We start from the raw sequence: 27,583 nt of genomic DNA, 5'->3' as shown, positions 1-27,583 counted from the left end.
GTTGCTTCCAGTTTTTCATTCTCTGTTATACATTTTCTCTCTACTGTTAGAACAACTATGCTTTTCCCCTCTACAGAAGATATTTCAGAGGTGGTCAATCATTCTGAAAAAAGTGATGGGGAGAGAGAGAGCTCAAACTAGGAGGGTCAGTTCACATTTTCTTCTGATGGGAAGGCTGAGGATCAAAATTGTGTGTTCTTAAATTGCTGCCTTGATGGCCATCCTAACATGTGTAAAATAGGTATAGATCCCAGTTATCCAGAATGTGAAATACAAGCCAGCACATCCTCTATTCCTTTCTAAGAAATTTCCAAGCCTGTGTAGATGAATCCAGTGGATCCTTGTGTCCTTAAAACACAAGAGCCACTTCAGGATCTAATTTGTGGAGAATTAAATGTTCGTGTGTTGTAGCGATTGTTCATTCAGAAACCTAAGTTTCATCACAAAAATCAGATCAAATTTATGGATTTCATTTACCTACATCAAGGCCGCATACCCAACATTCTAGGGAGGAAGATTAATCCTCACAAGACATTCGCTCAACCAAATTTGTCAATGTTTAACCCAAAACTTGTGCACAAAAGGGTTGTTCAATTTCAAGTATATTCATTGACATTTGAAGCAGAGTTTAATTAGTGAAATAAGGCTGCATTTTTGTCTTAAGTAAGGGCCAAATTCTTCAGCAAACAATTGCAAATTCCCTTGTTAACTCTCATTGGTTTGGCATCATTATTTGTGGAGGTCATGTCTCTTATTTCTAGAGTTCAAGTTTCAGTTGAACAAAAATATTCCTGTGGTTGAGTTTGGCATTAGCACAAAGTGATCAACATCCTTGACATATTAACCTTTTTCAAAATTTAATTTGGAGTGCTATCTTTGAAGGCCAAATTGTTTGGTCCAAGAGGCCGAATTCATGTGTAGTGGATTAGTAATTTTCCATTGATAATATCAATCCTGTAGCAGACTTCTTGGAGGCTGAATTTTATTTCCTAAAAGGGAAAGTTGTTCCAGATTGCATGAAGTATAATTTCCAGACATCTTGACACTAGAGGATCCATGAATTTAATTCTTCTTGTCAACTGAAGCAAACTCCAAGTTTTTCCCTCAAATTGCATTGTAATCATTGGAAAACATTCTTAATTAAAGTTCATATTGCCTCGTGTTTTCCATATTTCACATGCTAATTTTTTGTAGAAATGTGTCAAAGAAGAAGTTCCAATATTGTAAAAAAAAAATTCTTGAATTTTTGCTTGGGTACACTGCAATGGTATCAGAGCATGACTCTAGGCAGCTGTGGGTGATATCAAGGAAAGGAATTTGAGGACCATAATTGAAGGCCAAGGGTAAAATTCTCCCAAATCTATAATTTGAATATTATGAATAAGACTTTACAAACATATTAGAGCAAATGGGAGTGTGCCTATTATCAAATAAAGGAAAGAGAAATTACGAACTTAAAATGCAAGATCTTGATGTTGGGTTGTGTTATATTCTTTCCACGGTTAGCCCACATAGTTAATCGAGGGGTTAGAAGGGGGGTGGAGGCCCCGCTTCGTTGCGCTGATTGCGTAGCGGGGGGGGTCATAGGGGGTTTAAGGGGTGAAGATAACCCCACTCTATGGGGTCTGAGGTAGCGCCCCAGAAAATTTTGTTTTTGGACCCTATATTAGGTTGGGTGGACCTACCTATGGTTTTGTGCATGATTTTTCGCACATGGTTTTGGACGCGATGGTTTTCGGTCCATGGTTTTGAACGCAATGGTTTTCGGTCCATGGTTTTGGACACGATGGTTTTCGACATGTATAAATATTTATTGTACCACTGAAAGGAACATAATGAAAAATTAAGCTGGTAGTCCCAGTTTTGGGATCGAAGGGAAAATCTCTGTGTATATGTGTTTTATGTGTTATGGTCTCGCATTGTTTATTTTCTGTGTTTTAGAATTCGTATGCAGGTAATTTCTGTATGGGTTTAGAACCTACATTTGGTATCAGAGCTATTTTGGCTTCAAGGGGACGCCTTTGTTGTTGAGGGGTTTTTCTCGGGCTTGTGGTAGACCCTGTTCAGTGGGAGATCTGCAAGATCGATTCTGGTGGTGAAAGAAGAAGGCGAGAAGTAGAAAGATAGAGATCGAGAGATTTAATGGTCAAAGTTTTGAGTTGTGGAAACTCAAGATGGAGGATCTGTTGGTGGATAAAGATCAGTGGATTGTGGTAGATCCGGGTACTAAACCAACAGGAGTGTCCAATGAAGAATGGAAGAAGTTAGATCGGAAGGCAAAGAGAACAATACAATTGTGTGTCTTAGGTTCAGTATTTCTGAATGTATCGGGAGAAGCTACGGTGAAGGCTTTGTGGGACAAGTTAGGGACTATGTACCAATCTAAGTCTCTGGTGAATAAACTGTTCTTGTGGAAAAAGCTATATAACCTAAGGATGAAAGATGGAGACTTGGTGGCAGAGCATCTGAACACATTTAATACTATGGTAAGTCAGTTATTATCTGTTAATATTAAAATTTTAGATGAAGATAAGTGCATCAGTTTATTGTGTTCTCTACTAGATTCATGGGATAGTGTGGTTATTACAATAGGTAGCAATGAAACTGACTTGCATTTTGATGAAATAATCTCATCCTTGCTGTGGAGGAAATGAGACGGAAAAATATCGAGAGCCAGAATGGTTATGCCTTGTCTGTACGAGGATGGTCCCAGAATAGAAACAAAAATAAGTCATCGAGTGGGAGGTCTAAATCTAGAGGGAGATCTGAATCTCTAGGAAAAGCTCTAAAGGTGGTGTGCTGGAAATGTGGAAAGGAAGGGCACTACAAAAGGGACTGTAAATCTAAAACTCCTGATAAAGGAAAGGGATATGATGATGCTCCTTCTACAAAGGAGAAAACCACCTCAGATGAAGGTAGGGATGTGTAGTTGGATTCTTCAAGTACACATGTAGATCATGAGGCATGGTTGATTGACTGAGGTGCATCCTTTCACTTCACTCCCCATAGATAGTGGTTCTGTGAGTATGAGAAATATGATGGTGGTGATGTCTTCTTGGGGGATGAAAAGAAGGCTAATTGTTGGTCGAGGAAAATTAAAGTTGTTGTAAGGTGGAAGGGTTAGAACACTTCCGGGTGTTTTGCATATTCCTGCATTAGCCAGAAATCTTATTTCTGTAAGCAAGATGGATGATGTAGGTGTAAAAACAGTGTTCGAGAAGGATACCTGCAAGATGGTTTAGGGGGCATTGGTATTGATGTGGGGAGTTCAAATTGGAACTCTGTACAAGCTGCAAGGTAGCATTGTTGTTGATGGGTGCAACATTTTTGTGGTTCCTGAAAGTGGAGCAGAAAATCTAGTGGTCTTCACAGAGAAGACCATGCTGTGGAATCAAAGGCTTGGACATATTGGAGAGAAGGGCCCTTGAATACTTCATGGTAAAGGTATGGTAGAAGGTATGAGTAATAGATCTCTGGATTTTGATTTTTGTAAAAATTGTGTATATGGGAAGAAAAATTATGTGAGTTTCCCCTCTGGTGGTAAAAGGGCAAAACTTATATTAGAACTTGTGCACAGTGATGTGTTTGGACCTATTAAGGTTCCATCACTGGGTAAGTCTATGTACTATGTATCATTTATAGATGACTTCTCAAGGAATACATGGATATATTTCCTTAAGAAGAAATCTAAAGTCTTTGACAGGTTTAAAGAATTTAAGGCTCTGGTGGAAAACTAGACAGAGAAGAAGATAAAGGTGTTGAGAACAGATAATAGTGGAGATTTTTGAAGCAAAGAATTTGAAGAATTATGTAAGAAGTGTGGTATAGCATGGCAGAAGACTAGTCCATACACACCTGAGAAAAATGGAGTTGCAGAAAGAATGAACAAGACGTTGATGGAAAGGGAAAGAAGCATGCCCAATGGTGCTAGGTTAGGACAAGAATTCTGGGTAGAGGCGGTGGAGAAAGCATGTTACCTGGTCAATGGATCACCTTCATCAACGTTGGAGGATAAGACTCCACAAGAGGTATGGACTGGTAAGAAACCCTCTCTTTCACATGTGAAGCTATTTGGATGTGATGCATATGTACATGTTCCAAAGGAGAAAAGAACCAAGTTGGATAGTAAATCTGAAAAGTGCATCTTTATTGGGTATAAGGATTGTTTAAAGGGTTATAAGCTTTGGAACCTAGTAACAAGGAAGGTTGTGTACAACCAAGATGTGGTGTTTAGAGAGGTGAAAGATGTTATTAAACATGAAGTCCAACCAAAGGAACTTGAGAAGATAGGGTTTGAGCTTAAGGAGGAAGAATCAGACTCTACAACAAAGGAGGAATCAGAAGATGAATAGCCACAAACTCTAGGTGTGAGAAGATCAGTTCGAGAAAGAAGGCAGTCCGAAAAGTATAGTCCATCTTCTTTCTATTCAAATTTTGCTTTATCTATTACTGATCATGATCCCAGAACTGTGAAGGAAGCAGTAGATTCAGAGGATGGAAAACTTTGGAAAGAGGCCATGGTTGATGAAATGGAATCTTTGCACAAAAATGAGGCTTGGGATCTAGTCGAGTTGCCAACTGGAAGGAAACCCATTGGCAACAAATGGGTGTTCAAGAGGAAGACAAATTCAGAAGGAAAGGTGGAGAAATACAAAGCTCAATTGGTAGCAAAAGGTTATTCCAAGTTGTCGGGAATTGATTTTGGTGATATTTTTTCTCCTATTGCCAAGGTAACTTCTATTAGATTAGTTTTATCTGTTGATGTTGCTTTTGATTTTGAGGTAGAACAGATGCATTTGAAGACAACATTTCTTCACAGGGATCTAGAAGAGGAGATCTACATGAAGCAACGTGAAGGTTTTGCGGTGAAGGGTAAGAAAGAACTGGTATGCAAGTTAAAGAAATCTCTGTATGGGTTAAAACAGTCACCAAGGATGTGGTATCAGAAATTTGATACATTTATATGGGGACTTCGATTCACCAGAAGCAAAGCAGATCACTGTGTGTATTTTAAATTAATTGGTGACCGTGTTATTTACCTGGTCTCATATGTGGATGATATGTTGCTGGTTGGAAATGACAAAGAAATTATTCAGGATGTCAAGACCCATTTTTCCTCCAAATTCGATATGAAAAATCTTGGTGCTGCAAACTATATTTTGGGCATGGAAATTAAAAGAGATCGGACAAAGAGGAAGCTTTGGTTAAACCAGAGGAAGTATGTCGAGACAAAATGGCCGATGTTTAATATGCAGGATAGTAAACCAGTGAAGGTCCCTATTCCTGTAGGTGTAAAGTTATCTGTTGAATAGTGTCCCAAGACATAAGAAGAGGAAGAGGACATGTCCCGTGTTCCATATGCAAGTGTCATCAATAGCCTGATGTATGTGATGGTATGTACTAGACTAGAGATTGCACATGCAGTGGGAGTATTGAGGAGGTTTATGTCAAAACCAAGGAAGGAGCACTTGACAACACTGAAGTGAGTTTTTAGGTATTTGCGTGGCACTAGTGATTATGGTTTGTGCTACTAAGGAAGACCAAGATTGAACAAAGTGTTGGATATTCGTGGCTTTGTTGATGCAGACTGGGCTGGAGATCTGGATCAAAGAAGATCTACAAGTGGGTATTTTTTTAACCTATTTGGAGGTGTAGTCAGTTGGATGAGTAAGAAACAATATGTAGTGGCACTATCAACTACAGAGGCAGAATACATGGCAGCCACTCATGCAAGCAAGGAAGTAGTTTGGTTGCAGAGATTGTGTTCAAGTATGGGGTTAGTACAAGGATATATAAGGATAGTCTGTGACAGCCAAAGTGTAATTTTCATGGCAAAGAACTCTGCATATCATTCAAGGAAAAAGCACATCAATGTTCAATATCACTTTGTCAGGGATACGATAGAAGACAAAAGGGTGTTGCTAGTAAAGGTGGACACTTTGAAGAATACCACAGATGCATTGACAAAATCTGTGAGCTCTGAGAAGTTCTCTTGGTCTAGAGAAATAATGGGCATTGTAGGGCTGGACAAATGACTAAGCTCTCTTGTGGCCCCCTGTGGAAAGAAAACAAGGAGTGGGATAATGTTGGGTTGTGTTATATTCTTTCCATGACTAGCCAATGTAGTTAACCGAGGGGTTAGAAGGGGGGTGGAGCCCCCCCTTCGTTGTGCCGATTGTGTAGCAAGGGGGGGTCACAAGGGGTTTGAGGGGTTCAGATAACCCCATCCTAGGTTGGGCACACCTACCTATGGTTTTGTACATGATTTTTCGCACATGTTTTTGGACACGATGGTTTTCGGTCCATGGTATTGGATGCTTCGACATGTATACATATGTATTGTAACATTGAAAGGAACATAATGAAAAATCAAGCTGGTAGTCCTGGTTTCGGGATCCAGTGAAAAATCTCTATGTATATGTGTTTTATGTGTTATGCTCTCGCATTATTTATTTTTTGTGTTTTAGAATTTGTATGCAAGTAATTTATGCATGGGGTTAAAACCTACACTTGAAGCAGAAGATAAAGGGGAAGCTAAGAATACTAGAAAAATTGAAGATAATACATCCAATTGAAGAGACAGAAGAAAACTTGAAAGTAGTTTATTTAGATGCAGTTGAAGCTTTGAAACACATATCTGATGGGAGTAAGGACACATTGGATAGTGATCCTAAAGAAAGCTATACCCAGAGGCCATTTTTCTTCAATGGGAAAATGCATGATCTATAGAACTTTCCCAAGGAAAAAAGGCAGGGATTTAATCCTACTAAAAAGCTTATTTAGCATCGGGTAGCTAGGATTTAATAACTTTCCATCTGGAGATACAATTGTTGCATCAAACTAAATTCTGGTGGAACCAAATCCAGGGGTTTAGATAGACAAAGAAGCTCTAGTATTGGATTTTGTGGGAAGTTATATTTATTTGGAATGCTACCCTAGAATGTTAATCACTCATAATTATGTTGTCTCTAGCAGACTTCAGTTTATCTTTGGAGACAGTAAGCATTGTCCTTTATCTTATTCTCAACATCTAAAATGGCCATGTCCCTTTGATCCTAGAGGACCCACGCTCCTTTCCAAGAAAACATGGTGGGTATGGACAAGACAACATGGGAGGTATTTATTTCTTGTTGAGATTCTAAGGGTCAAAGATGTAATTCCTTTACCAGCAATTGTTGTGGCTCCCATATGTTTCACTGGCAAAAATCGAATTTGGAGTAATAAATCAATCCTATTTTGTTCCAAATCATGTGTTAGGGGATTTTTCGCTAATTGTACACTAGTTACCTGTCATGGATTGCTTAGGCAAGTGCAGTGATATTATGGACCAAAGAAATAGCCTATTGGTAGAAAACTCCAAACCAAAGGGAGCTTGCTTGGAGATTGATCAATGCAATGGAGCTAATTCTTTTGAAGTTTGCAGAAAATGTTTAACAATAAAAACACCACAGTGCACTATGACTCTTATTGAAGGTTTTTCATTGGGGAACACTAAAGGAGATTACTCATTGATAATGAGCCCAAATGGACCATTAGGTTCCATATTGAACACAACAATAAAGAATCAGATAAATCTACTTTACGAGAAGTTTTCAAGCATATTCAACGACTTAAGTCGTGTTGTGATCTTGAAGCTATAGTGAATGACAAGGCCTGATCTTGAAATTTCATCTTAAGAATTGAAGGGGTGTTATGGGACAACAATAGCTCGAAATAGTGGACATGTTCTTACCTATTAGTCAAAAAACTGAAGCATAAATTTTCCATGTGCATACCCATCCTACAATTACCTTTAACAAGTACACATATGTTCTTAGGAGAGGACACATATGCTCATGTTTTGAAATGGAGGAGATGTATGACCAGTGGCCCATGGAAGCAAATTGCTTTGGGTTTGATGCAAATTTTGAATCTATAAGTATAGGCGCATGCATGGTATTGGAAGCCCTCTTGTGCATCCTTTGGGAGTTGATATGGTAGCAAATTTTGCTTCAAAGACAACACTTCCAGGAGTCAAGGGTTGGAAGCCCCTTGCAGTCTATGATAAATCTACCAGGAGCTGGTCATGGATTGGTCCAGTGGTATGATCGTATCTAGCTCCCCAAGGCACGAGTCCATGGAAGTCCAGAGTTCTCCAGAAGCATGGGGCATTTCTCAGAAGATGCTTTTAAAATTGGTGGAAGCATTTGCAAATTGGATGAAAAATGGGCAAGAAACTCTTCAGCAGATTGTTCTTCTACCTACCCCACCACCACCATCAATGCCAACATGTATAGATGAAAAGGAAATATTTCGGGACTTGAGAGCTCAGAAAAGTTCAATCACTATCACCCCAAGTTCTGCTGATATGAGAGCTTATTTCCGTAGAGAATAAGTTCTTCGATACTCTGTTCCTGACAGGGCCTTCTCTTACACTGTTGTAGATGGGCGTAAGGAAGTTGTTGCTCCACTGAGGAGATGTCATGGAAAACCTACCTCAAAGGGCTCGGGATCATTTTATGTTGAAGCCTAATAGGCCCCCTCACGTGACAATAGTATGCCTCGTGAGAGATGCAGTTGCTAGATTTCCTAGGAGCATCAACCCAAGGGAAAATGTATGTACACTTATCAGGGATTCTCAGTACATTGCAGCAGATGTATCAGGTGCAAAATTTAATTAGGTTGTTAGTGTAGCATTGGATCACTTGCATTATGACTACGATCCTTGTGTGCAATTTTATGGAGATATAAAATTGTGGGTTTACTTACACTTTGAAAGAGCTAAAGAAGATTTTGTCAATAACTATGTGATTCAATTTGATTTTAGTTTTGTACTCTTCAATGTATTATGGAGTACAAAATATCATGGAGAGGTCTTTGATTCACTTATATTCTTTGAATCATCATCGATAAGAACTCTAGTTGGAAATGATAGAAATCAGTTTGCATAAATAAGAGGTACTCTGTGAAATATCAATTATGCTACACCGAATTCAAAATCATAACACATGATTAACATAGAGCCAATCCTGATTTTTTTTTCTATCTTTCCACAATGGGACACAACGAGATGTGTAGAAGTTGTATTCCAAGTTTGGATAAAAATGAAGTTGCACACAAGTTCTTCCACAAATGTTTGTAATAGAGATAGTGTTATGGAGTGTCATGATTGCTGCATATGTACAAAATGGTCTCCATCACAAAGCTTTGAATCTCTTTCATCATTTATACATTATAGGATTGAAGCCCAACTCTGTGACATTTGCAAGTATTCTCCCTAAATATGCCGATCTATTAGTCCCACAAGAAGGTCACAAAGTCCATGTATATATAATAACGAATAGATTTAAGGGGCATTATTTTGCGGGGAATGAACTAATAGATATATACACCAGTTGTGGAATTATCGATATTTCTCACACTAATTTTTAAGGCATGTCTCAAAGAGGCATAGTCTCATGGAATTTACTGATGATGGGTTATGTACAAAGTAATAAGTGTAGTGAGGCCAATAAATTCTTCTATCAAAAGGGTATTGGATGTGGTAAACTCTCATGAGGTCACATTTTCCATGCTTTTATTGACATGTGTTCACATAGCTGCTCTACAGCATGGCATAAAGACCCACAATTAAAACTAAATTTTATGTTTAGTTAATTTCAACCCAAATTTCAAAACATAAATTTGATGAGAAAAGGAAATTGCCATTGGAACATTTTACCTTCTTAGCTCTCTTTGGTTTTATATTCCATGATGGAATCATTTTGAGGATGACGAGACATCTTCTACAAAGAGATGGAAAAGACAAATGAAGGAAAATGTCGAGAATTTGGACCTTGTGCCTTGTAATGATGGTACTTCTCATGGAATGGATGATCAGGATGGTTGTGGCTCAAGCCTTGGGTTTGATTTCTTCTCTCCTAATTATAATGGCCACTCATCATCTATATATTCAGGTGGCAAGGCATAACTTGTGTACAATAAGAATGGTTCTTTGACTCTTGTGCTCACTGCAGAGGATGCACTTGAGACAAAAAAAAGGAAATCACTCATTTCTGTAGGGAATAATGCCTTATTCCTCTCAGAAACCCCTGCAAGAATTGATAGGCTGCCTATATAGAATGTTGATGGCACTATTGTCCCTGTGATCAAAAGGTCAATACATAAAAAATTGGAGACTAAGGAATCTAATCTATCTTGGACTGGTTATTTCTAGATTGCTTACAGTAGAAAACCATCAGACAATGAAGAAGGGGATATTATTAAGTCCATCCTTGGAGTATTAGAAAATAGCAAAGTGGCAACAAAAGAAGTGGAAGATGTCAAACATAATTTAACATAGGAAAATGTCAAACACAATGTCAGGGTGCCAAAAGTATATGTCCAAATTCATGGCAACTTGGAGTTACTAATAATCATCCATATATATGCTCAATCAAATAAGCCTAGATTATTTATGCCCTGATGGACTTTCATGTGCTATACTACAAAAATAGCTTTCTATCAAGACAGTATCAACGCCTATATCTACTCAATCCTAAGAAGAGTCCTAGAAATCCACAATAAAAGAGGTTGTGGCTCCAAAACTTAACATGTTGGATAAGTCTTCACAATATAGGTGGAGGCTTTTGTAATACAAAAGTTGATTCAAAACTTGTTCCGATAGTAAATCTAGGCAGTTGTATTTGTACTGTTTTCAAAAAATTTCTTATTCCTACACTCCTATGTCAGACTAGTTACTTTGCAATGCATTTATAGCAGCTTTTCATTTACACATTAATTATTGTGTCATGCCATTTCCCAGTTTCCTAGAAATTTGTAAGTGACATTTTTAAACATGTACCATTTCCCAATACCATATGCACTTCTTGATCTTGGTGGTAATAATCACATTAAGTGGCAATATTTTGTTGTTGAATTGTGTTTTTATGGTGAAGCGCTGACTTTAAAAGCATATATATGGTAAATATCCATTCTTCCCAACCCAAATTTCCCTACAATGATATTGTACCACCACTTGATTCTATAAATAAGTTGCAATCAATCTAGTACCATAAAGATGACAGCATAGTTCATGGTTTTACAGCTCATATTCTAACTGAAATTATATCAAATGATAGAACACAGTCATAGATTGAAGTACTTTGTCCACTTAAAAAGCATTTGATACTAGCCAACAGGATGGAAATTCACTAGTGAGGTTGATGGAATGTTAAGCCACCACCAGTGTTCCATTCCTTTAATGCTCTCAATAAATTCCTCTCTGATTTGTTGGAGAAGGGCCATTCCATAAGAAATTCAATGAAACTATCATCCAAAACAACAAAAAGTGTCTAGACAATGTTGAAATAGCATATTGATGTTTCTTTGACTTTTGTCTTATATATATGAGCAGAAGACACATCAAAGAAGATCTCTCTAGACCTCAGTAGATTGATCCATCTCTGTTGAGCCTTCAGAGACTACTCCTAAGTACAAGAAAGCATGAACAGATTGAATGTGAGTTCAATACGAGAAAAGAAAATTTCAAAAATTCAATATCACCACTGGACATATTATTAATATCCATGATAAGGGAGGAGTCCCCTTACAAAATAATCTTGACAATGTTGGTGTTTGTCAAGCCCCACAAGGGTACAAGAGAACAACACATAATGGAAAAGAAAGTAGCCAATCCTTTCTACAATAGAAATTTTTTGAGCCTGGACATATACTAGCAACAAAAGAACCAATCTTCAAGTTTTGATGCCAAATCGAATATGAGTTGAGATGAGAGCACGACCAGAACTGCACACTTCAATTGTCAAGAAACAGGTCTTGCTAAAGATACCGCCAAGGTTGAGCAAGATGATGTTGGTGGCATTGATTGTTGAACTTCGTTGATGTTGGTGGTATTTATTGTTGAACTCCTCTACCATGGACCTAACAAAAATGTACCCTTCACTTGAAGGAAAATAATTAGTTAGGCATGCTAGGTTTTTTCTACCACATTATAAGGTTGAGGGGGTGAACCCTTCACTGAAACCAAAATCATTGGTTAGGCATGTTAAGAGGTTGATAAATCCAAGTTTGAAGACTTTTATCTAGATGATGTTTATGTATCTCTTGTTTATGATCCCATTTTTAGTAGCGTTGAATCAATGATGCATTTCACGACTGGTCATGTTGATTAGTGATTTGTGGATTAAAACACCCATGAGCCTTCAAAGACTACTGCTAAGTATAGGAAGGCATGAACAAATTGAATGTGATTTCAATACAAGAAAATAAATTTTTCAAAAAATAAATACCACCACTATACATATTATTGATATCCATGATAAGGGAGGAATCCCTTGACAAAATAATCTTTACAATGTTGGTGTTTGTCAAGCCCCACAAGGGTACAAGAGAACAACAAACAATGGAAAAGAAAGCAGGCAATTCTTTCTGAAATATGATTTTTTTAACCTTGGACATATACTAGCAACAAAGGAACCAATATTCAAGTTTTGATGCCAAACCAAATATGAGCTGAGATGAGAGCACGACTAGAACTGCACACTTCAATTGTCAAGAAACAGGTCTTGCTAAAAATAACTACCAAGGTTGAGCAAGATGATGTTGGTGGCATTGATTGTTGAACTTCGTTGATGTTGGTGGTATTGATTTTTGAACTCCTCTACCATGGACCTAACAAAAATGAACCCTTCACTCAAAAGGAAATAATTGGTTTGGCGTGCTAAGCTTTTTCTACTACATTGTAAGGTTGAGGGGATGAACCCTTCACTCAAACCAAAATCATTGGTTAGGCATGTTAAAAGGTTGAGCAATCCAAGTCTGAAGACTTTGAGCTAGATGATGTTTATGTATCTCTTGTTGATAATCCCATTTCTAGTAGCGTTGAATCAATGATGAGTTTCACGAGTGGTCATGTTGATCAGTGATTTGTAGTTTTTATGTCTAGTTTTGCTACTACTACTACTAAGGTTGCAGAGGAGTCTTAGGAGCCCTCAAACTCTAAGCCAGATTATTTATGTAGCTCATGTTGATGCTCCCATGTCTAGTAGTGGTGATGAGTTTGATCATGATGAGGAGTGATCATGTTGATCACTAATATGTAGACTTGTAGTAGGTTAGTGGCCCCATAGCTTGTAGCATTGTTTTTGGACTCTAAAGGTCATTTAGAGCCTCATTGATTATGTATTTTGTTGTTGATATGTAGTGCACTCAATTCCCTTTTGATATATTCACCTTTTCATGGTATATAGATGAGAAAAATTTGCATATTTTTTCTTTATTGGTTTGGAATCATGGTTTTAAATCTTAAAAACAGTTTTTTCATTAAAAAATAATTATTTTATGTATTCTTTTAAAGCTCAATTCATTGAGACCTATTAAAACTGGAAAGTAGGGCCAAATTCCACCATTTGAAATCTCATATGTTGGAGATGATTATTGCATTGAACTCCTCTTTTTGAGAGGACCAAAATCGACCTAAAGATCATCAAATTTGGACAAGAAAAAGTGTGTTTTTGAATTTATGCCCACCCATGTGCAAATTGTCAAGGTCAACCTCATCATCATAAAGCCCAATGGTCATGTCTTTTTACCCTCAACAATTTGTCTATATAGAAGTGCCTTCAACCTCATTCGATACATCAAAGGGCTCCAATTTATATCTAAGGTATCTGACCTCTTGAGGAGGATGAAGGGTTGTTTGTTTTGGGTTTCTTCTTCAACAACTAGGGCCAAGATTCCTCAGATATACAGCCATAGGACTGGATGAAATTTCAGGGAAACTTGTATGGGTAATCCTATCATTACAGGTTTGAATTAAACCTCATAAATTCAGGCCATGTTTGGGTATTGACTTCGAGCTGATCTATGGTCAATTTAAGGAAGAATTTCTCCCTTTCTGTGTGCGCACTTCAGAGCCATTACTCTAGGTAGGTCCATAGGCATGCACCAGGTTAGACAGAGCAATCGAGAAGCCTATCTTGGGTTCAGATAAGTTCTAAGGGCCAATGATGGACAACCTCTTGCTTTCCAAGGAAATCTGCAGTTGAAAGGAGGGTTTCCTGATCAATTGAATGGAACAATAGTGGACTGTAAGAAACCCTAACCAGATATTAGCAGACTAATGTTGAAAAATTGAAGATATTACAGTTTTGGGCTATTCACTTGTCCAAGGGTAGTCATATTGGATCTTCAAATTGGCGAGTCATTTTAACTTTAAATTATTGTACTTCCTCTCTCTATTGAGCATTTGATATTAACAATAAGATTAATTGATAAAGGTTTTTCCCCGTCTTGGAGTTTTTCCCTGGCTTATGCCATATCCTTGTGTACTCTTGTCTTGGCTTGTATTTTGCATCTTTCATCTGTGTTCTTTCTTCAGTTACTATCATTATAATGATGTCTTATGTGACTACTAATGGAAAATCGGGCTAGTATGAATCTCTAAAGTAATTGTCCTAAGCAAAGAACATGTTAACCTAAAATTAGCATAGTATTAGAGCTCAGGTGAGGATGAGCCCAAGCAAGAGAAAACACAATCACTAAGATGGTTTCATCACATCAAAAGATAGAAGAACTACCTGGACCGAGCTCCTTGTGGCATTAAATCAAATTCTGGGCATAATCACTATGATATCTATGACTAAGCCAAAAACCTAATCAGATAGTTCATTATAGTAGTTATGTGCTCATTTTGGAGGATAAATTCACTCTATTTTTAACTAAGTTTGGAGTCTCCTTTGTGCGTTTACTTGTGGAAGGATATTATGTCTTAAAAAAAAAATCTTCTATGATTTCTGAACCACTGTGGTGCCTTGTTTGAAGTTTTATAATACTTTTTTTAGGACTAAAACATCAGGCATATAGCTAGAGTATGGTAATTTTTTCCCAAAAGAATAGCCAAGGAAATATCTCCCTCTGAGATCCTCCCATTGATCTGAGAGACTTTGCTGACAGGTATTGGATATGAGATTTTTTACTATACCTTTCCCTCTGCAATTTTTCATAGATCTCATCTACATAGAAGCATCACTATTCCTACATATTAGAGGTCCTTTCACTCAACATTTTTGTCTTAGCATAGTTTCCATGTTTTATATGGCGTCTTACAGTTGTCATGATCCCTCTATAAATAGTATCTCTTAATCTCATTTAGCGCAGTCCCTTTTGTATATATCATCATACAGGTAACCTGATCTCCTTGTATATGAATTCACTCTATTGGCTTGATCCTATAGCTTACATTTCACATGTATCATTTGGCACATCCTATCACTGTTAGGAAGCTCGCATGGTTCTAAATCCATTATACCTCTTTTTGCTCATCTCATATGTAATTTTTCATTCTCGGCACATTGGCACTGAATGTATGCCTCCAGCAATATATGTAAAGAGCAAGCAACGTTTTGGTATGATAAAACCATATAGAAATCAGTGTATGGTTTCATATCCAAGTATTGCATATGGTATGGATGTCATCTCAGCTATGTAAGATGATCTGCATTGTATGCATAGAATAGATACTCTAATTATAAGAAGACATTATGGTACTCCGTATACATATTAACATGGTTTTGGCGGTATGTGAATGACATCATATTTGCAAGCAGAGCAATATTGGCATCAAAAATCAACATATATACATAAATTGAGTCATTATTGGTATTCATGGCATTCTTGCAAGCCCTGAAAAATTGTGGTATTTTGGCAATCTATTGAAGCATGGAAATTCTGATCAAAGTTATGATCTGTCATGGCCTTGGGTAGTATGTTGACATTTCTTCTTATATCTTTCTATTGAACTTCTAAGCTTCTCTTCCTCTCAAGGCCTAGAAATGAAGAAGCTTAGTTCTCCTATTGTTCTAGACTCAACTATAACTCAACTCATAAAGAAAAATAAGCCAAGACCCCTATGTCGATGGATCATTAGTAAGGCTCCAGAGCATTAATGCATTTGTACATCATACAGTGATAAATGTTGAATCTGAACCAAGTCTTGACCTCTCTACAGTGACATGATCTATAGTTCTTATATTAGTTGAGCCGACTTTTGGAGATTTTCTGACTTACAGTAGCTATAGGCATCAAGCGATGAAATCATTCGATATTTATAACACAGTTAACCCTCTTTTAGTTTTTCTATACTAAGCCTTAAGTAGTAGAGAAAAGCTTCTGCTGAAGACATGTTTGTAAGCAAAGATCTTGGATCGTTCAAAAGGAATCATGCTCCTGGAAGTTTGAAGACCTGAAGCTATCATAGAACCCTGTACAGTGAAGATTGTTGGTTACCTCACAATGATATGTGGCATCAGTTCTGCTATGTGTGACACTTCTCTATAGCTCAACATCATCTATGATCTCTTTTCAAGTCCAATATTATGCATGATATTACTACAGTCCAGTAGCCATAATGATATGTTGTAGCCCCAGTAAATTGATGACTATATTATAGCCTTGTTCACAATCGAAGTTGTGAACAAGACATATGGAAACATTTGATAGCTTATCTTTTGAAGAATCTATGGGGATCTTCCCATAAAATAAATTGCATCACCTTATATTTTGAAAATTAGTGCAACACTCTTGAAACCTTTTTTTTTAAAGAACATCTAAGTGAAGAAGTGCATGGGACTTTGGACAGATCTCAATAACAACCCTTGTCAGCATGAAAGTTAAGGTTCCTTGAAGAAAGTGCATGAAATATTCTATACGAGCACGATAAGCAGATGAGGTGTTGATTTTGACATATGTCACCTAGCGATGGAGGATAATTCAGATATTTTGAAATAATCTCATGGGAGGATTTCTTCTCCCTGAATGAAGAAGAACGATGACAATTCTTCAGAATTTTCCTCTTTGACTTGGAGATTCCTTGAAGTTTACTGTTGTAGGCACCTCATGAAAAGTCTCATCCCTTTCTTGAGAATCTCATAATTGAAAGCTAGATGATCACATGAAACAAGTCTTTAGAGGGAGCTATAAAATCCTTGGTAGTATGACCTGATGACTCTTCTTGCCAAATGTTTATTGATAAGGGCAATAACTTAAATATATCCCTGTTATTTGAAAGACTGCATGGAAGTTGCATGATCATGACTTTGGTTATATTTTGGCAAAGGTCACTTTTCTATATATATCCAAAGTAAGTTGCAGTCAAGCCATAAAGGTGCAGATATTGATGATATCTATTTGATGACCCCCTCAAAGTAAGAGGGAGTTGACCTAGCCTTGATAATATATTTCATGAACTTAAGATCTAATGAAGAAGTTGTTGGTATGTATATGCATATCTTGTGGGATCCCAGGTGTCCTAGATAAATGCCTCGTTATGAAGACTCTATCTATATATTGATAGATACTTAGTAAGATATCTCAGTGTCTCTATTGTCTACAATTTGAGGTACAAAGATGAATTCCAAGATTCCATGAATACTCTGATGCTGGATCGGTTGGCAGTATGATGGATGGAAAGAGAACATATAGTATTATGTCTCTTGATTCGGTTGCTTTGAAAGCACTATTGAGGTTGATTGTATAAAGCAGTAAGAATGGCTTATTATGAAATCATTTTGGTTGAAGAAGTTCTTCAGTGAGTTATTTGAGCATGTGTTATATTGTGATATTCTTCAGACAATTCTGTTGTGCGTGGAGCATGATTGTTCAAAGGTCTTTGTTTCAACCAGATGTATACCCCAGGAAGTTTGTACACCCCTCCACGCGGGGGGGTACGGGGGGGACTTGTCCCCCCGCGGGGGTTCGAGGGGGCCGATCCCCCCTGGCTGGGGGGTTCGGGGGCCAGCGGTCCCCCGGTGGGGGCTCGGGGGCAGCGCCCTTGAAGCTAAAAACAAATGTAAAATTGCCTTGTAAAAGTATAGTAATTTCTAGTCAATCTGGGCCGTTCATTAGGCAGATGATCTGACGGTAGAGCTTATGTTTACTTTAGGGTTTTTTGCCCTAGAAGGAAACCCCTCTCTTTGTATGAGGGCATTGTATTGGAGGCTGAGATATAGATGTGTATTTTGTGAGCGACAAACTGAGAGGTGAGACTGTGAGAGAAAACAGAGGATATTACAGTGGATTTGCTGTAGGTTGTGTCTCTTCATTTTGTTGGATAATAGAAAGGAAGGACTGGCTGTTCGGCGTGGACGTAGCCCAAACTGGGTGAACCACGTATATCTATGTCTCTCTTGTTTTATGCGTTCTCTATGTTTATATTTCTGCAATATTTTATGTGTTCCATTGCTCCATAATATATAATTTTCTAACAAATTCATACTCCACATATATTGGGTACCACTTTATGGTGCATTGGAAATCTACCTATATTCATCATTGTTGAATGAGAATATTACTTTCTTTAGAGAGAGGCTGGGAGTTGTGGATAGACCTTACTAGGAGGGTCCCGGTTGAACATTTAGTTCTAGAAGATCTTGAGGGCTGAGGTAGTTCTTGAGAGCTAGGAGTGACCAGGGAAAATTTTAAGAACCCCCCCTAAATTTATAAATATAATAAATGGGCGAATCTCCATGGTATATAGGAAAAATGGAAGGCGATTTTATCAATAATATAATATGTATATATAATTTTTTGGTGAATCTCTCACCAGGCATGGCGAATATTTTACTCAATTATAAAATCTTGTAAGATCTTGGCGAGTCTTTCACTAAATAATAAAACTTTGTAAAGTCCTAGTGAATCTTAGCATAGGCTACATGCTGGTTTAATTCCCCCATTTAAATAGGCTACATTCCAGGTGAATACCATGGGTCAATACCATGTGCCATTTTGGTGAATACCATGGGTCAATACCATGTGCCATTTTTATTTTTATTAATTCTAATATTAGGGTTAATAATGGTTTTTGCATGGTATTAATAACAATCTAGTCCATGGTATTTGTCCCATAGTATTTTGGCCATAGGTTTCACCTAAATATAACCCATTTTTTGAGTGTTCGTAAATATAAGGTGACTTATGGAGTAAATATAAAAAAATGTTTTATTTGTTTACCATACCTCTCATTTATTTATATTTTTATTAATTTACCATACCTCTTTTACAAATATGGTATTTGGCCCATAGGATTCACTTAAATAAAATCTCTTTCTTGAGCCTTCATAAATAGAACGAGGGTTATGGACTAAATATAAAAAGAGGTTTTATTTATTTACGATACGTCTAGTTTATTTATATTTTTATTTATTTACCATACCTTTTGAGTGAGTATAAAAAGACGTTTTATTTATTTACCATACCTCCACTTTACTTATATTTTTATTTGTTTACACCCTTACATGTATATAAGGTGACTTATGGAGTAAATATAAAAAATGTTTTATTTATTTACCATACCTCTCATTTATTTATATTTTTATTAATTTACCATACCTCTTTTATAAATATGGTATTTGGCCCATAGGATTCACTTAAATAAAACCTATTCTTGAAAATGGGCGAATGGAAGGTTGCAAGTCCTAATTTCAAGGGCTAAATTTACCTTTTTTACCCTCTCCCTTAAAATAAGGTGGGCTATTTGAGGTGATTTGTAAAAATGTACTATGATACAAAATATTCGCCCACTAAAAATTTAAAACCCCTTAATTTCGCCAAAGGGCGAACATTCGCCCCTAAAATTATCCTTGGGAGTGACAATAGGGTGAGTAGTTCACCTTCCCCTATGATACCCCATGATGGTTGACATGTGTGTAGGGTGAGTGGTTTACCTTCCCCTACGATTGATGAGATATGCATAAGATGAGTGGTTCACCTTCTCCTACGGATACCCCAGTGAGAGATGCATTCAGGCATCTGCTTGTGGACATGTTGGTGGGACGTGGTTCATCCTTTCCCCACATGTAGGATGCTCATTCCCTATGATTGATGGTTGACATGTCAGTGGGACGTTGTTCACCCTTTCCCCACGTGTAGGATCCTTCCTATGATTATTGATTGGCATGCATGTAGGACGTGGTTTATCCTTTCCCTACTCTTGGTTTGCATGCGTGTAGGATGTGGTTTCTCCTTTCCCTACGTATGGTTGTGACATGTGTTTGTAGGATGTGGTTTCTCCTTTCCCTACATATGGTTGTGACATGTGTTTGTAGGATGTGGATTCTCCTTTCCCTACGTGTGGTTGTGAGTAGGATGTGATATATTCTTTCCCTACTAGTGTTCCTACATCATCCTACCCATGTAGTCTAGGACACATGGGAAGTACCTATCATCTGGCCAATGAGTTGGGAAAAGTGGTTTGGGACCATAGCACTACTGATGGATGCATCATGTACTGTCGTACTCCCTATGTCTAGGATGAATGATGTTCAACAAACTTGATCACTTGGGATCAAGTCTGATTACAGTTTTACATCTGGTTATATGGATTGACTTTTGTCGGTGGAGAGTGGTAAGGTCTTGTGACTCACTCTCAATCGATTCTTCTTCATTATTCTTATCAGTGTTCAGCAGAGCAGAGAAGAGATAAGATACAAATATGGCACATGACGTTAGGATAGTTCATGATGACCGGATGGCATGATAGACTGCCAGGTGGAATTCTCCCTAGTTGAGAGGGAGTGTTAAAATTGAAAACTAGGGACAAATTCCACCATTGGACAACTAATCTATTGGAGATGATTATTGCATTCAACTCCTCTTTTCTAGAAGACCAAAATCAACCTAAATATCATCAAATTTGGACAAGAAGAAGTGCATTTTTGAATTTATGTCCAATCATGTGCAAATTTTCAAGGTCGGCCTCATCATCATAAAGCCCAATGGTCATGCCTTTTGACCCTCAAAAATTTATATATATAGAGGTACCTTCAACCTCATTTGATACATCAAAGGGATCCAATTTATATCTAAGGTAGTTGAGCTCTTAAGGAGGACGAAGGGATGCCTGTTTTGGGTTTCTTCCTCAACAACTAGGGTTAAGATTCCTCAGATAAGCAACCGTAGGACTTGATGAAATTTCAGAGCAACTTGTATCATTACAGGTCCGAATTCAACCTTAAAAAGTTAGGTCATGTTTGGGTATTGACCTCGAGATGATCTATGGTTAATTTAAGGAAGAATTTATCCCTTTCTGTGTCTGTACTTTGGAGCTATTACTTTAGGTAGGTCTGTAGGCATGCACCAGGTTAGACGAAGGGGTTGAGAAGCCTATCTTGGGTTCATATCAGTTCTAAGGGCCAACGATGGACAACCTATTGCTTGCTAAGGAAAGCCATAGCTGAAAGGAGGGTTTCTTGATCAATTGAAAGGAACAATAGTGAACTGTAAGAAACCCTAACCAGATCTTAGTTGACCATTATTGACAGAATGATGATATTGTTGTTTTGGGCTATTCACTTGTCCAACGGAAATCATATTGGATATTCAAATTGGCAAGTCATTTTGAATTTAAATTATTGTACTTTCTCTCTCTGTTGAACATTTGATATTATTAATAAGATGAAGTATTGATCAAGGGTTTTCCCTAGCTTGTGCCATATCCTTGTGTACTCTTTTCTTGGCTTGTCTTTTGCATCTTTTGTCTATGTTCTTCCTTCAGTTATTATCATTATAATGATGTATTATGTGATTGCTAATGGAAAATTGGGCTAATATGGATCTCTGAAGTAACTGTCCTAAGAAAAGAACATGTTAACCTAAAATTAACAAGATCTAACCAGTCTTGGTTTGACCGGTTCTGGTTTGAAACCCAATTTGATAGGTGGACTAGTCTGGTCACCGGTTCTGGTTTTGAATACTATGTTCTGGAGAATGTAATAAACTAATAGTGTCAAAGAGAAATAGTTTGAAATAAGCTAGATCCATTACCTAGCTTTATGTGTTGCAAAGTTTCAAGATTGAGAATCTGTAGTGTTTCTTTTGTCACAACACAGTGGAGCGATACAAGGTCACTTGTCGAAAGAAAATCATTAAAAGTATCCATCTATTTGGTGGCTAGGGGGAAAGATCTGCACCCTCTCACAAATTTTCCCTTCACATAAAGGGAAGTTTAAAATCACCTCTATCATTACTCATGTCCCCAAGCATAGGAAAATAATTATGTAAATGTTATACACATTGAGATGAAGTTGGTCACAATATAATTCCTATGAGTGCAATGTTTCCAGATCCATCATTCTAAAGCCAAAGAAATGCTCCATGGCTTGAAATGTTTTGTTAGGGCTCGTCCTTTGAAAAAAATCATGGAAGGTCATTGCAAATTACCCTTGGGTAGTCTTTATTTAAAGATAATGTTTGTTAAGGCATTTTCAAAAATGCACACAGATCCAACATTCGAATGCCAAAAAAATATTGATGTTCTAGAATGTTTTTTTGGGTTCATTAATTCTCAAATTCCACTAGAGAGTTGACCTGCAAAATTATTTATTTAGAGGAAAGTGTTCTAAAAAACATAATAGAGGTATCAATAGCACATGCCTCTTCAAAATCCTAATAGAGGACTGTAATATTGGGTGCCAATCTCAATCCAAGCTCTTGGTGGTAAGAGCATAGGCTGAGGCTAGTCAGTTGGTGATCTGGAGCACGAGACCATGGTGACGAGTACCTTGGCAATAGGGCTCGAGAGATCCAAGCCAACTAGAGCTGGAGAAGCCCTGTTTCAATAGAAAATATGTGTGCAACAACACTATGACAATATCGACCACCTCTTCGGCCCTAATTGTGTGGACATGGAGGAGCTGCAACCTTAGATCCATGGTAAGGGTGATATTGACAGCCTTGTCAGATGAGCCGAGGTAGAGGATCAAATGCCATGGCTTAAGCCTCCTCTAGGTGTCCCAGGGGAGATAAGCAAGGGAATGAAGGAGCACAACCATGGCTAATTCTAAGTGCCCACATGCTGGATGAAGGCAATGCCATAGAGGGTTTCTTAGTCAATTCTGCTACCATTTAGGAAATTCATCGTGATCACCAAAGGAAAACTAGTAGTCGAATCCCAATCCACCTCCTTTCCATCGATGTTCATTCATCGTGATCACCAGAGGAAAACCAACAGTCAGATCCTTATCCAGCTCCTTTCCATTGTTGTTCATGGCCTCTGTCATCTTTTTTGAGGCCATTGTGGAATAATGGTGGATTTTACATGAGCATATGAGGATTTCATTGTATTATTCTGGTTGGGTTTATCCAAGTCTTTGAGTTTTTAGATGCTTAAGATCAAATGAATTCATTGATGTAGATTATTGAGGGAAATTTGAATTTGTTCTGGAAATTTTTTATAGTGGGAGTGTTTGTGATCATATTTATTTTTTATAAAAGTTGGTTGATTGGTATTAAAGGATAGATAAATATGTACTTTTACATTAAATTTTTTAGGCTTTTCTTTTTATTATAAATTTTATAGAGAATTTTATTATTTTATTTGTTTATAATTATTAAAGTTTTTAAGTTATTGGTTGATTAGAAATTAGTTTGTTGAAATTTAAAATGTTGTAAAATATATATTTTTTCAAATTTATTGAGAGTGTAAATTATAATGAATTGTTGAGTGTAAGAAATTAGTTTAGCTAAAAAGAATAACTAAGGGGTCTTGACATGGGTTCCATGTCTTTCTAAGAGTAAAGCCATCTTTTATTTTGTTTAGGATATAAATTTTTGTGTGTGCATTTAATTGTTTATCATGTGTTATGTTTGAAGTGGATTTGTAACCATGATTATTTTTCCCTATGTAAATACTAATTTAGGCTGCATTATTTTGGTATCAAAGTAGGTTTGAGGCCCACATATGAATTGAATAACAATGTTATCAAAGGTAATTTTTTGGTGGAGCTATAGCAAGGAGAATTGCAAAAGAGCACATAAGGGAATTAGGAATATAAGCATAGGGTAGAGGTAAACATAACCACGAATAAAATCCTTAGATGTTGAGGTTCATGTTAACTAGAATGGTTTCCATGGAGGAAGCTAAGAAAAGAGGGGTTGCAGTAGATATTCATGACGTGAGTAATGAAGAGTGAAAGGTAGAGGCCCCATGGGAGATAAGACTAGATGATTTATTAGATTGGGAAGATGGAGAAATCCCTTGAGTTTGAGAAATTGAGGACCCCAAGAGAGTGAAGCATATATTCACAAAGTTGAAAGGGCATGCATCTTTTTGGTGGGATAATGTATTTGGACAAACAAACAAGAAGAAAGATAAAATTAATACTTCGGATGTGCTAATTTGCAAACTAAATGGTATTCCACAATTTCTACTTGTTGGATTGAAAATAAAAACTAGGTTGAGTGTCCATCTCCATATTTGGGATCATAATATTTAGAAATACCTTTTATTTTACATTATATAGTATAAATTAGGGAATAAAAATAAGAATATGTTATTTATTATCAACTAAAAATACATAAGCACATACATTTTTTATATTTAAATTTAAATAACTCAACTATTTGCTAATTGAGTTTTCTCTATTTGTTATAAGGGGAGAATAATCCCACTTTTACCTAGGTGAAAGATTGGAAACTGAGATTTTCTTTGCAACCCCTGCACGTGTTTGTAGAATTATGTATCGAATAATATGGCTTTAGAGTAATATGTATTTATATTAATTGATAAGTTTTAATCAACATACTTTGAATTCAAATTAGTACAATAAATATTGCCTCAATGAATTTAGTGCAATAATCAACCATGGTATGTAACAACACCACAAAAACCCCACAACAAATAGTGTGTTGTCTCTCTAAGATGTGAGGAACAAATTCCTATTAACTCTTAAAACCCTTCAATATCAGTTTCAAACTCTCTTTCTTATTCCTCCTTCCAAAAGGAGTGTAAAACTATTATATATTGTAAACTTATACTCAATAATATTGTATAAAATTGTTATAATTTTAGCATTATAGATGGATTCATAGGCCCCTTTGAGGGGGTCGTTGAATCCATCTAATATCTAACTTTTAACATTGTAGATGGATTCAGAGACCCCCTTTAAGGGGGTCAAGGGGGTCTCTAAATCCATCTATAGCATTAAAATTTAGTGAAATGTAACACTTTAGTATCAAAATTGCAATTTTCCATTTCTAGAGTGTTTAACATTGCAAATGAGGGTCTCTAAATTTTAACATTGTAGATGGACTCATAGACCCCTTTGTCTCTAAATTTAACACTGCAGATGGATTCAAAGAAGGGGGTCTTTGAATCCATCTGTAGTGTTAAACTTTAGAGACAAAAGGGTAATCATAATTTTAACATTGTATATGGATTTAGAGACCCCTTTGTCTCTAAATTTTAACACTGCAGATGGATTCAGAGACCCCTGTAGTGAAATGTAACACTTTAGTATCAAAATTGTAATTTACCATTTCTAGAGTGACACAATAAAAAATTACTAACATAAATGACTAATTCATATCCTTGTTGTACTTGTTATTTGGTCATATTTTTATTCTTAGACTATAATTGTTAGTTACATTAATCATTATTAATTTTGTCACTTATTATCTACTCATATATTTTAATCCTAGACTAAATTAGTCATTTAAGTTAGTCACTTTTAGTTTAGTCACTTATTATCTAGTCGTATATTTTATCTGTAGACTAAATTAGTCATTTTTAGTTCGGTCACTTAAAATTGCTCAAATTTAGTAGTAATTCACTTGAAATAATTGTGGTGACTAACATTTTTAGTCACCTAGTCACTAATTTCATCATTTTCTAATAGTGTTAAATTATTTAAACCTATCAAAGACTTCAAATTCCTTCTTGAGGAAATATATCCATGTATTCCTCGAGAAGTCATCTATAAATTAGACATAGTACACAGACTTACCTAGTGATGGAACTGACATAGGTCCAAACATATCACTGTGCACAAGCTCTAATATCCCTTTCACCCTCTTAGCACCAAAGGGGAAACTCACCTGATTCTACTTCCCATATACACAATTTTCACATAAATCAAAATCCAAAGAGAAATTATACATACCTTCTACCATACCATTACCATGCATTATTCGAATGTCCTCTCCAATATGTCCAAGTCTTTAATAATAGCATGTTCGTTTCTCCATATACCATTATATTTTCTACTCTGCTTTTAGAAACCATAGAACTTTTCCACCCATCAATAACATTGCTACCCAAAATCTTGTACAAAGTTCCAATCCAAACTCCCCGCACCAATACCAGTGTTCCTTGAACCATCTTACAGGTATTTTTCTTAAAGATTTTTATTCACCTGCATCATCCATCTTGCATACAAAAATTAGATTTATGGCCAATGCAGGAATTTGAAAAACACCAGAAAGTGTTTTAATTCTCCCACCTTGCAACTTCAGCTTGAAGTTTCCACGTACAATGATTTTGGCCTTCCTGTCATCCCCTAAGAAGATGTCACCACCATCATATTTCTCATATTCGCAGAACCACTCCCAATGGGGAGTGAAGTGAAAGGATGCACCTGATTCAATCAACCATGCCTAATGATCTACATGTGTACTTGAAGAAGAAGCCAACTACACATCCCCACCTTCATCTGAGGTGGTTTTTCCCTCTGCACGAGGAAAATCATGAGATCCATTTCCTTTCTTAGGAGATTTAGATATAAATTCCTTTTTGTAGTGCCCTTCCTTTCTATATTTCTAGCAAATATTTAAAGTTTTTCCTAGAGATTTATATCTCCCTCTAGATTTAGATCTCCCGCCCAAGGAATTTTTCTTGTTACTTTTCTGGGATCATCCTCATATAGTCAAGGCATCTCCATTTTGGCTCTCCATATTTTTATGTCTCATCTCCTCTGACAACAAGGATGATACTATTTCATCAAACTTCAAGGTAGTTGTATTGCTACCTATAGCAACAGCTAGACTATCCCATGAATCTGGTAGAGAAAACAAAAAATTGATACACTTATCTTCATATAAAATTTTTATATCAATAGATAACAACTGGCTTACCGCAGTATTAAAGGTGTCATATGCTCTATTACTGAGTCTCTATCCTTGATCCTCACGTTATACAACTTTGTTCACTAGAGACTTAGATTGGTCCAAAGTCCCTAACTTGTCACAGAGAGCCTTCATTGTAGCTTCCCCTAATACATTCATCAATAATGAATCTAAGATACACAACCGTATTATGCTCTTTTCTTTCATATCCAAATTTGCCCAGTCTTCTGCTAACATTGTTGTTGGTTTAGTACCTAGATCTACCGTGATCCAATGATCTTTATCCACCAATAGATCCTCCATCTTGATCTTCCACAACTCAAAACTTTATCGATTGAATTTCTTGATCTCTATCTTTCCATTATTTGTGATCTTCTTTCACCACAAGAATCGATCTCTTAGATGTCCCACTGAACAGGGTTGATGACAGGCCTAAGAAAAACCCCTCAGTAGTAAAGGCATCCCATTGAAGTCAAAACAACTCTAATAGAAAACCTGGGTTTTAACCCTGTACAAAAATTTCGTGCAAATAAATTCTTCAAATAGAAAAATAAACAATGGCGAGAATATAAAAAAAATATACACAAATATTTTCCCCTGGATCCCATAACCGGGACTACTAGATTTATTTTTCATTATGTTCATTTCAATGTTACAATACATATATATACATGTCGAATCATTCATAAACCCTAATCCATTAACTCTC

This window comes from Pinus tabuliformis, chromosome 7 (genome assembly GCF_031772625.1).
Source record: "Pinus tabuliformis cultivar Carrire ecotype Pingquan chromosome 7, CPIR1, whole genome shotgun sequence".
Lineage (NCBI taxonomy): Eukaryota > Viridiplantae > Streptophyta > Pinopsida > Pinales > Pinaceae > Pinus > Pinus tabuliformis.
The sequence above is the reverse complement of the archived record's forward strand: the minus strand, read 5'-3'. Positions refer to the sequence as shown.